Source organism: Amblyomma mixtum, chromosome 3 (genome assembly GCF_055824585.1).
Source record: "Amblyomma mixtum isolate Tamu chromosome 3, ASM5582458v1, whole genome shotgun sequence".
NCBI classification, from domain to species: Eukaryota; Metazoa; Arthropoda; class Arachnida; order Ixodida; family Ixodidae; genus Amblyomma; species Amblyomma mixtum.
Window position 1 is genome coordinate 40,900,465 of NC_143014.1, and position 10,590 is coordinate 40,911,054.

The following is a 10,590-nucleotide window of genomic DNA, read 5'->3' on the forward strand; positions in this document are numbered from 1 at the left end:
TATGCCAATACCTTCACTTCATTATGACAAAAGGCGTAACCTCGAATTTTTTGCGTAGTTAACAGCTTTAAACAAAAGGGCTCCAGGTAAAGTGCAAAAAGCAGTGGAGAAAGAGGGCAACCCTGCCTCACTGACGACAAGACAGGAATACTATTACTCAGGCGCTTATTAATTATGAACCTTGATGTACAGCCATTGTAAACCATTTTCACGCCATCAGTGATGATACATCCTCCATTCACATGTTCCAACAGCGCGAACAAAATTTCATGTACAACTTTATCAAACGCCTTATGCAGGTCTAGTTGGATCATGACGACACGACCCTCCGTTGCATCACAGCATTCAAGGACACTCCTAGCTACGTGTATGTTAGTAAAAATGGTTCTGTCTTTTATGCCACAGGTCTGGTGTGGGCCAACAAGGGTTTTAATTACTGTTTGGAGTCGTCCGGCTAGCACTTTCATATAAATTTTGTAGTCTACGTTAGTTAAGCTTATTGGGCGGTAACACTCAACTGACTGCAACCTACTCGGGTCGTCCGATTTTGGGATCAGCACCACGTGGGAGGTTCGGAAAGACGGCGGAGTTAACTTTCTTTCATAACACTCGCTTAATACGCGTTGTAATGCTATTGCCATTTCTGTTTTCATAGCCTTGTAAAGTGCGGCACCGGGGCCGTCCGGCCCAGGCGACTTGTTTAAGCTCAGCTGCTGTATTGCCGCTTCGATTTCTGCTGCCGTTATGGGCTCCTCAAGTACCTGCGCCAGGTCATCCTCGACTCTTGGCATTATCGACAGGAATGCAGTTTTATAGTGTTCAACATCGGGCGTTTTAAGGCTGAACAAGTTTTGGTAATATTCCGGAAACGCCCTTTCAATCATCTCAGATTCGGAAGTTACGTCATTGCGATAACAAATTTCCTTTATCTCTTTCGAAACTGCATACTGTTTTTCGTCGCTGAGCGCCCTTTTTGTGGGCGTCTCCCCAAGCCAAAATCTTTCGCTGCGCGCCCTTTACACTGCACCTCGATATTTCGTTTCATCTATTAGTTCAAGCTTAGTTTTGGTCTCTTATTTCTTGCCTGTACAACCCCGGCTTGACGCCTTCCATGCTGAGCATGAAATCAAGCTCGGTACGAAGTTCCTTTTCTTGCTGTTTTTCCTTACGCTTTAAAACACATGTTCTTTCTATAGCGGCCACTTTCACGTCGCATTTAAATTGTTCCCATGTTTGTATAAAGTCTGACTCTTTTTCTAACAAGCTTTTGACTGAGTCTTTTAGTTTCTTGCTAAACTCCTCATCCTCCAACAATGTGTCATCAAATTTCCATAATTCCCAACTAAACTTGACAGTCCTTTTCCTCTCCCCAAGTGTGACCACGACTAAAGAATGATCACTGAAGCTGACGTGCACAGTCTGGTACTGGGAACACAAGGGCACAACCTCAGAAGAAACAAATTCTGTCCAGCCTTGCGTGACTAACACCTTGAAAATGCGTGTACTGCGCTTGTTCTGAACCTTGCATTATAATGCCAATGTCTTCCAATTCTGCTTCATTAATCATCTCAAACAGCAGCTCGGCACTCGTGTCCTGCAGGGTTTTGTTCGTTGTTCTATCTTCAGGTCTACACACGCAGTTAAAATCTCCATGCAATAGTACACGCTTTTCTGTCAGCAGGAATGGTTGAACACGGCGAAAAAAGGCATCTCGTTCGGGAATTCTATTAGGTGCATATACACACACAGCTCTCCACTCTACACCAGAAAAGTAAAAATCGCATGCTACAATCCGGCCACTTTCACATGAAAATACAGTTTCCACAGCGACTTTGCAGTTTCTAGTTAAAATCAGACATCCTCCCGACTTTCCTTTTGCATGGCACACGCAAACACTGAACTGTGCACGGTAAATTTCAGCCATCGCATCTGTCAACTCTTCGCTTTCAATCTTTGTCTCTAGAATAGCCAACAGATCGATTTCGTTTTCGAACAAGAGACGCTTAAGCTGATTTTGCCTCCTTCGCGCAGAAAGACCTCTCACGTTCAGTGTGGCAATACGCATGCAAGATGTTATTTGAGACGCCATCTAAATGGTTGGGATTCGCCGCTCTCGAAGTGACATCGGTTTGCATCTCACCTCATCAAAAATCCTTCCAGTTTGCAAAGTACAGCGGTGTCAGCACTGAACCCGATCGAAGACCGGGTTACCAACACGAAGACCCTGCAAGGCACCTCCGCTAAGGCGGAGGGACACCCGACGAACTCCTACGATCAGGAGGGATGTTCGGCTTGGGCTTGTAGGCCGCACGTCGAACAGGAGGCGCTTTGGGAAGAGGTTCCTCATGGTCCGTCCCGTCGTAGCTCGTCGCCTTGTCATCAGCTTCGTCGTGCGTCCTTTTCGCTGGCAAAGTTGACGCCGCGGGCATCTCCGTGTCAACGTCCTTCTCATTGGTCGATTCCAAAACCGTCTCAGCTGCACCTACCGCAGCATCATCTGCTTTTCCCGCGTCCGCCTCTGTTCTGGTGTCAGGCACAGGTGGTTCTTCTGAGTTGGCAGCCTCATGTTCCGTGGGAAGCGTTGCTTTTTCTGAGGCTATGCTTTTCGGTACTGCGTCTTCCCGACTCTCACGGGTCGCCTCTACTGCGTCGACTTCGTCCATAATATGCTCCTCAGTAGTATCCCTACGACCAGGACAAGCTACGGTAGCATATGTTCGCACGCACTGGGCGTCGTCGTGGCCGAAGCGACGATAGAGCCCGCAACGTGGCACACGGCACTCCCGACGTATGTGTCCGGTGCCGCGGCACCGGAGGCAGAGCGGAGCTCTGCCAGGAACGTCGACGAGTGCGACGTCCTCTCCAACACGCAGCTGGTGCGGTAAGTCCTCGATGGTAACGCCCCCCTTCAGCTTCAATGTCACTGAGCGCGTAGCAGACGACTTGTCGACGGAGCCTTTGACTCTCCACTTGTCCCGAGTTATGTCGGTCACTTTTCCAAAAGCCGCCAGAGCTGCCTTCACGTCGTCATCTTTCACGCCGTGTAGCAGCCAGAACAGCTTCAGCCGGACGCCCTCGTTGCATGGGTCAATGACCACACAGCGGTGGTCCTTGACGTTGAACGCCTCCGCCTGTAGCATTTTGTTTTTATGCGAAGCATATTACTAGAGGTACACTACAGCTCTTCGCCGTGGTTACGCGCCGTGCACACCACGTGACACATGACGTCACGACAGAGGAAGATGAGGGTCCACCTCGCGCCGTCGCTGTGGTTGCACGCCGTGCAGACCACGTGGTACAGCGACGACACACCACGTGACATACCTCGTGACATACCACGTGACACATGACGTCACGACAGATCGCCGTCACGCGCTGGGAGAGGGAGAACGATGCCATCGCCCAGACACCGGAATGTCCTCGAGCGGCATTCCCGCGCATTTCGAACGCGCGTTCACACTCGGTGTAGGTAGTAGTAGTAGAAAACTTTTATTTAGATCTTTTAAGAGATTCGCGGATTCGAAGCCTCCGTCGTCTTTCGTGGCGCCGGCGACTTGAGGCTTCTCTTCAGCAAGGTTGGGCCCCTTGTCCAGGGCTCCACTGAGTCGCGCTGCATCAGTAGCGTGCCGCACTAAGGCCCTTTGGGCCGCGAGCTCGCTGCTGGTCAGCCGGCTCTCCCATTGCTCCGCACTCGGGAATTCGTGTTGGTGGAATGCTTTATTTCGTTCGCACTCCCATGTGATGTGGTATAGTGTGGGTGTGTCGCCGGTGTAGGTGAAACGCTCGCTCCACCGGGCAGGCGGACGCGGCTTCCGTGGCAATCCAGGCGCCCACCCAACGAGCGTCTCGGGGTTAGTCGGCGTTCCGCTGTAGCCATGCCGTTGTCTTCTCCCACGACGAAGGCTTCTAGTGGTTGTATTAAAATGATCAAGTATTCAACCAAGGAAAGCCATGTATTAACAAGCCTAGCCATCAATATGCTTCGCATCTGACCAGGGTTAACCAAGTTAAGCCTCAGCCATTTTTTCCTTCTTCATTGCAGAATGTCACGGCCCAAACATGATTCATCTGATATGCCTTGAGGGCAACCACTTCCGGCAGCAATGACAGACGCTCAAGAGCGTCACGAAAGTTTTCAACGCGGTATGGCCTGGCTTGGACGTCGCCATGCAAAAAAAAACAGTATGCAAAACGCTCGAACCTGTTGGCAAATGCGGCAAAATCAGCTGGTAGTCCTCATTCGGTTTGATCGTACTCCTGATACCGCGGCCCGGCTGGGCCGCTAAATCCGCTCCTTGGGAGCCCATGATACACACGTCCGTCACGCTCGGTGGCCGGAAGTAGAATCTGCGCCACGGAGGCTGAGCGCCGGTCAGGAGAACTTGGCTGGTGAGAAGGAGCAAGCTAGGCGAATTTGATACCATGTACTTTTTAATCAAGGTAATGGGGACAAAAAAAAATGGCGAAAAAAGAAGGGGACGGCAGCTTCCTGTTTTTTGAAGGGAGGGATAAGGCAGCGCAAAAAATACAAGGACTTCGAAAGACGACCACAGGACAAGCACTGAACCGTCGGAACGGAAAAAAGGAAGGTAGGGATAAAAGAAGTACAAAAGGGATACGCTCGCCCCCGGGAGGGCTCGAACCTCCAACCTTTCGGATAACAGCCGAACCCGCTTGCCGATTGCGCCACGGAGGCTTTCTTTTTTTTTCCTTCAACATGGTATTTATTACAGTGATGTAATGTTCTATATACATGAACTATATACAAGCCATTATGAAAACAGTGGTAAACAATACATATTGAAAAGACCATGCACTAGAAAAGGGGCAATGAAGAGCACATCACTAATAGTGAGTGCCACTCCGGTTCGTACTCAGTCTGGACATACACGTCTCTTAGATGAACAACCATTCGACTGAAGTGATCCTTTGTAGACACAACAGGTTCACAGAGTCTGTCCATCATGCGGGTTTTCCAGAGGCTGTGCAGTCCAATCAGAAAGAACATGTCCTGGGGTTCATCAACAAATGGCAGCGAACAGAATGTGGAGTCAGATGAATTCTTTTTTTAAATGTGCGTTGCAGGATATCCCAGAAGAGTACTGCATCTTTGCAACTGATGAAACAATGCTCAATTGTTTCTGGTTCATCACAAAGGCGGCAATTAACGGTAGGCACAAAAATGGCCTTTTTCTCTAACCATGTTCTAACGGGCAACGTACCGGTGTGTAACTTAAAGAAAAAGCTCTTTGTACACGGCGAGACTGGCATCTTACGTACTCTTTTGAGTACGTCATGCCCCGGTAAACCAAAATACAGAGAGCGGTACATGGGCGGAGGGAAGAGCATACTAATCAAATCCTTATGCAACTTTTTCCTCGACACTAAAAAAAGGAACTCAGGAGAAAAACGAACAAGTAGGAAACGGACAGCCAAATACACCTCTTGCATTATGCCCCACAAACACGGACGGTCACAAACATTGGAAGACACAATGAGGTTGGGTAAAACATGAACTAAATTTGTTTGCAGGAATGAACGTACTATTGGGTGTGTAGTGTCACGGAAAAACATGAAACGTGACACTATCTGTCGGACATACAGGTGAACTAGACCAAGGCCGCCAGCGCTTACAGGCCGAAAAAGGTTATCACGCCTCATGGATTCGAAAGACAAATCCCACACAAAAGTAGCGAAAACCATGTGAAAACGCTGGATAGGAAGTCTTGCGCAATGAATAATTTGCAGTACATAATATATTTTAGTGGCGAGAAACAGATTACAGGCGGTCGCCCTGCCAAAAATTGAGAGGCCATGGGGGACAAACGTTTGAGCATAGCGCTGAAGAGTTGACACGCGGTCTTTCCAATAATGTGCGCTATGCTTATAGGCACTCAAAGGGACGCCAAGGTACTTTGGTGGCCTGCATGTACAGAGGCGTCCACTTCCAACCTGAACACCGCTCCGTGCGGCCAGCGCGGCCGGCGCTCCGCGGTGCCCCTCTCGCGGGCGCCTGGGGAAGTATTGCGCGCAAGCGCAGTGACAGCTGCAGGCGGGGCCTTCGCCGCGTCGTCTGCTTCAGCGCGGCGGCTCCGCCAAGCCACGCTTCGCTATGCGGTGAAGCGAACTTTGCTCTTGCTATGCGCAATAAAACTAGTAAGGCACGGTTGTGGAGAAGCGCAGCAACCGCGCTTGGTTCTGTGTAGCGCGTGATATATCGGTGGGGTTTGCCCCTGTTCCTGTTTACCTCCTTCCTTCCTTCCCTCCTTTCTTTCTCCCTCCTTTCATGCGATTAAGTCTCTTGTGTAAAACTTGGACCATGTGTGAATGAGGTGCCCAAGCTGTGCGGACACTTCGACAACTCAGCTGCTCAGCTCCTTGGTGGGTGGCGATCAGCCAATCTATTCCCCGGACTCACATGATTGTTTTCATTACCTCAAAGTTGGGAGAAAGAAAGGAAGAAGGAAAGAAAGGAAGAAGGAAAGAAAGAAAGAAAGAAGGAAAGAAAGAAAGGAAGAAAGAAAGAAGGAAAAAAAGAAAGAAAGAAAGAAAGAAAGGAAGGAAGGAAGGAAGGAAGGAAGGAAGGAAGAAAGAAAGAAAGAAAGAAAGGAAGAAAGGAAGAAAGAGAGAAAGAAAGAAAGAAAGGAAGGAAACACGAACAGGGGCAAACCCCACCGATATATCACGCGCTACACAGAACGAAGCGCGGTTGCTGCGCTTCTCCACAACCGTGCCTGACTCGTTTTATTGCGCATAGGAAGGGCAAAGTTCGCTTCACCGCATAGCGAAGCGTGGCTTGGCGGAGCCGCCGCGCTGAAGCAGACGACGCGGCGAAGGCCCCGCCTGCAGCTGTCACTGCGCTTGCGCGCAATACTTCCCCAGGCGCCCGCGAGAGGCGCACCGCGGAGCGCCGGCCGCGCTGGACGCACGGAGCGGTGTTCAGGTTGGAAGTGGACGCCTCTGTACATGTTATACCAGCATACGAGGTCTGTTAGAAAAGTATCCGGCTTTATTTTTTTTTTGCGAACACCTGATGGATATCAAACAAGCGCGCTTACAGCAGCCCACCTTGAACCCTCGCGCGCATGCACGAATTTTTTCCCGCCTGCCGATAGCGTCAGTCGCTGGGAAGCAGCGTTTAAGTGAGGCAGTGCGCAGTGCTCTCGTCGGTTTTTTGTTGCAAGGAAAATGGCGGAGCGAGAGGAGCAGCGCTACTACCTCAAATTTTGCCAGAAACTTGGTGATAGCCAAGTGGAAACCATTCGAAATGTTCAGACGGCTTTCGGTGATGATGCTATGAGCATCTCACAGATTAAGCAGTGGTGCAACTGGTTTAAAGACGGCCGCACATCCGTGGAGAGAGAGCCACGCTCCGGTCGGCCATCAACATGCCGAAATGACCAGGTAATTGCCGAATTGAACGCTGTGGTGATGCGGGACTGTTGTGTGACTGAGAAATTGCGGAAGAGGTGGACATCAGCAATTTTTCTGCACATTCCATTATCACCGAATATTTGGCCATGGAGAGAGTTGCGGTGAAATTCGTGCCGAAGCTGCTGACGGTGGAGACAATCAGCTTCGTGTTGAAGTCTCACAGGAGATGCTGGATTCCACAAACTGTTACCCTGACTTCACCGACACCGTAATCACTAGTGACGAGTCTTGGGTGTACGGGCACGACCAGGAAACCAAATCCCAGTCGTCACAGAGGACGCATTCCACGTCACCAAGGCCAAAGAAGGCCCGCCAAGTGCGCAGCAATGTCAAAGTGATGCTGACTGCTTTTTTGACTCCCTCTGTGTGGCACACCACGATTACGCACCCCACAGGGTCAAAAAATGACTAAATAGTACTACAGGGATGTCCTTCATCGCCTACGTGGTGCTGTGCGGCGCAAGAGACCGGAATTGAGGTCAACAAGAAATTGGCGCATCCCTCGCGGCATTGCTCCTGCACGTTCCTCGCATTTGATTCAGACTTGTCTGGCGAAAAACCAGACTCCTGTAGTTCAACAGGCTCCTTACTCTCCTGATATGTCCCCCTACGACTTCTGGCTGTTTCCTGAAATCAAGAGGCCATTGAAAGGAGTGCGATTTCAGAAAAGAAAGGACATTATGGCTGCAACGATAGCAGAGCTAAATTCCATTCCGAAAAGGGCCTTTTCGGAATACTTCCAACAACGGCAGCACCGCTGGGAGATGTATATGGAGCCCCAAGGAGTCTACTTTGAAGGTTATTAGGTTTCTAACGCTCCATTTATGCCAGTTTTTTTTCTTCGGCCAAAGGTCGGATACTTTTCTAACAGACCTCGTATTCAGCAGGTGTCGAACCCCAGCTACCAAACCAAAGACCGCAACTCTTAGAGCGATTAATCCGACTTCCTGACACCGAACCAAAGTCCTCCGTTAAACGAATAACCTCATCGATGCTTGGCTTATCAGTACAAAAAAACCCAAGGTCATCTGCATAAGCCAATACCTTCAGTTCGTGGCCCATTATTCGGAAACCATTGACAGCTCTACTGTTTATAACACTTATGCAAAGTGGCTCCAAGTATAATGCGAACAGGAGCGGAGACAGTGGGCACCCTTGTTTCACCGAAGACTGAATTGGGACTGGTTGCGAGAGACAGCCATTAACAATCAAGCGCGTGGTACAGGATTTGTAACAAAGGCGTATGCCAGTAGAAAGTATTGAACCGAGATTGACGTGATTTAAAAGTGCAAAAAGAAATGAATGGCAAACTCGATCAGATGCCTTTGCCAGGTCAATTTGCAGCATTGCTAATTGTTCTTGAGCGTCACTGCAATACTGCAACACCGTACGCGCTACATGTGGGTTAGATTGTATTGATCGTCCTCGCAAGCCACATGTTTGATGAGGCCCAATCAAAGTAGACATTGCAAGCTGCAGCCGATTTGACAGTACTTTCGCAAAAATCTTATAATCTACATTAGAAAGCGTGATTGGTCTGTAGCCATCTACAAATCGAAGTTTTTCCTTATCCTCGGTTTTTGGTATAAAGACAATATGACTTTTCGTAAATGACTGAGGCAGAAATTCAACATCAATACTTGTCTCAAAAATTTGGAGCAGGACAGGGGCTAGAACGGATTTAAATGCCTTGTAAAATTCTCCTGAGAGGCCGTCAGGCCCCGGAGTTTTCGAAAGCGGCAATTGATCAATTGTATCTTGCAATTCACCCAAGCTTAAAGAGCCACTTATTGCCTTGCACTCATCCTCATTGAGTGGGTTAATCATGGACACCAATCGCGCTATATGATCATCATCAGCAGTGCTAGACGTGGCAGCAAAGAGAGAGCTATAGTGGTTTTCAAACTCGGTAACTATGACATCTGTACTTTTGAACAGGGCACCACCACAGTAGAGCTCAGAAATTCGCTTGGCAGCCACGTGACGACGCTCATCTAGCAAGGCCTGTCTAGTAGGCTCCTCAGAGTGCAGAGCACGGTTACTGCGGGATCGTACACGGGCCGCACGATAGCGTTCTGCATCAAACTTCTGAAGGTTGCACTTAACAGCACCAATTTCCTCTGTGTACAAGCCAGGAGCCTCACATTCAAGCGCATGCAGATTATAAAGACTCTGAAGTAACCGTTTCTCCTCACCATGCTTAAGATAAGACTTCACGGAGCCGATCTCAATAGCTATGCTACGAACTTCTAGCTTAAACATCTCCCAAGCTGCAAATAATGGGACATCCATGACCAAGCAAGATTCCAAAGCTGTCGTCACACGCTGCTGAAAATGCTCATCATTTAGAAGCTCGGAATTAAGCTTCCACAGTTCCCACTGCGGCTGAAATTTGGGACGGGCGCATTCTCCAATCCGCGCAATGAGCATAGCATGATCTGAGAAAAAAACAGGCTTGACATCACATGAAATGTGCCGTTTAAGGAGATCTACGGAAACGTAAATGCGATCAAGGCGTGAATGTGAGGCTCCTCTGATGTATGTGAAGGCGGATGGCAATCCGGCATCAATTAAACCTGCGTTTTCGGTAATAGACAATAATATACCAGAGCTCTTATCGGCGTTTTGGTTAGGACCTGTGCGATCGCGTGGGTCGCACACACAGTTGAAGTCACCCATGAAAACGACATAACGATCACATCCTAGGAGAGTTGCAATGGAATGAAAAAAACTGCTCGTTGCACCGGATTATTTGAAGCATACACATTGATAACCCTCCACGACTCGCCATGCAGTCGAAAGTCACAACATATCAGACGCCCTTCTATGTCAACCTGGTACTTAAAGTCAGAAATAGGTAGACTCTTCTTCAAGAAAAGAAAGCAACCTGCCGAAAGACCCACTGAGTGCGACACACAGACGTTGTAATCTGTTAGGAAAGGTCGCAGGGCTATCTCTGTATCCACTTCACTTTCTATCTTAGTTTCTTGAATAGCGACAATGTCTAGCCGATTGCCCCAAAGCAATCGGCGTAACTGTACCTGTTTCTGCCTTGAACGGAGTCCACATATGTTGAGTGTTGCGACAGTCAACTGCTGGTTAGACGCCATGGTGGCTAACTGGAGCTTCAATCAGGCATCCACGGTGTCTGGGGGC

General features: G+C 49.0%; 1 non-coding gene across 1 annotated transcript; it reads right to left on the reverse strand.

Annotated features, from left to right (window-relative positions):
* Positions 1–4,622: 4,622 nt before the first annotated feature.
* TRNAN-GUU (transfer RNA asparagine (anticodon GUU)) lies at positions 4,623–4,696 on the reverse strand. Its single transcript has one exon. It is a non-coding gene; the product is annotated as a tRNA-Asn (tRNA).
* Positions 4,697–10,590: the final 5,894 nt, after the last annotated feature.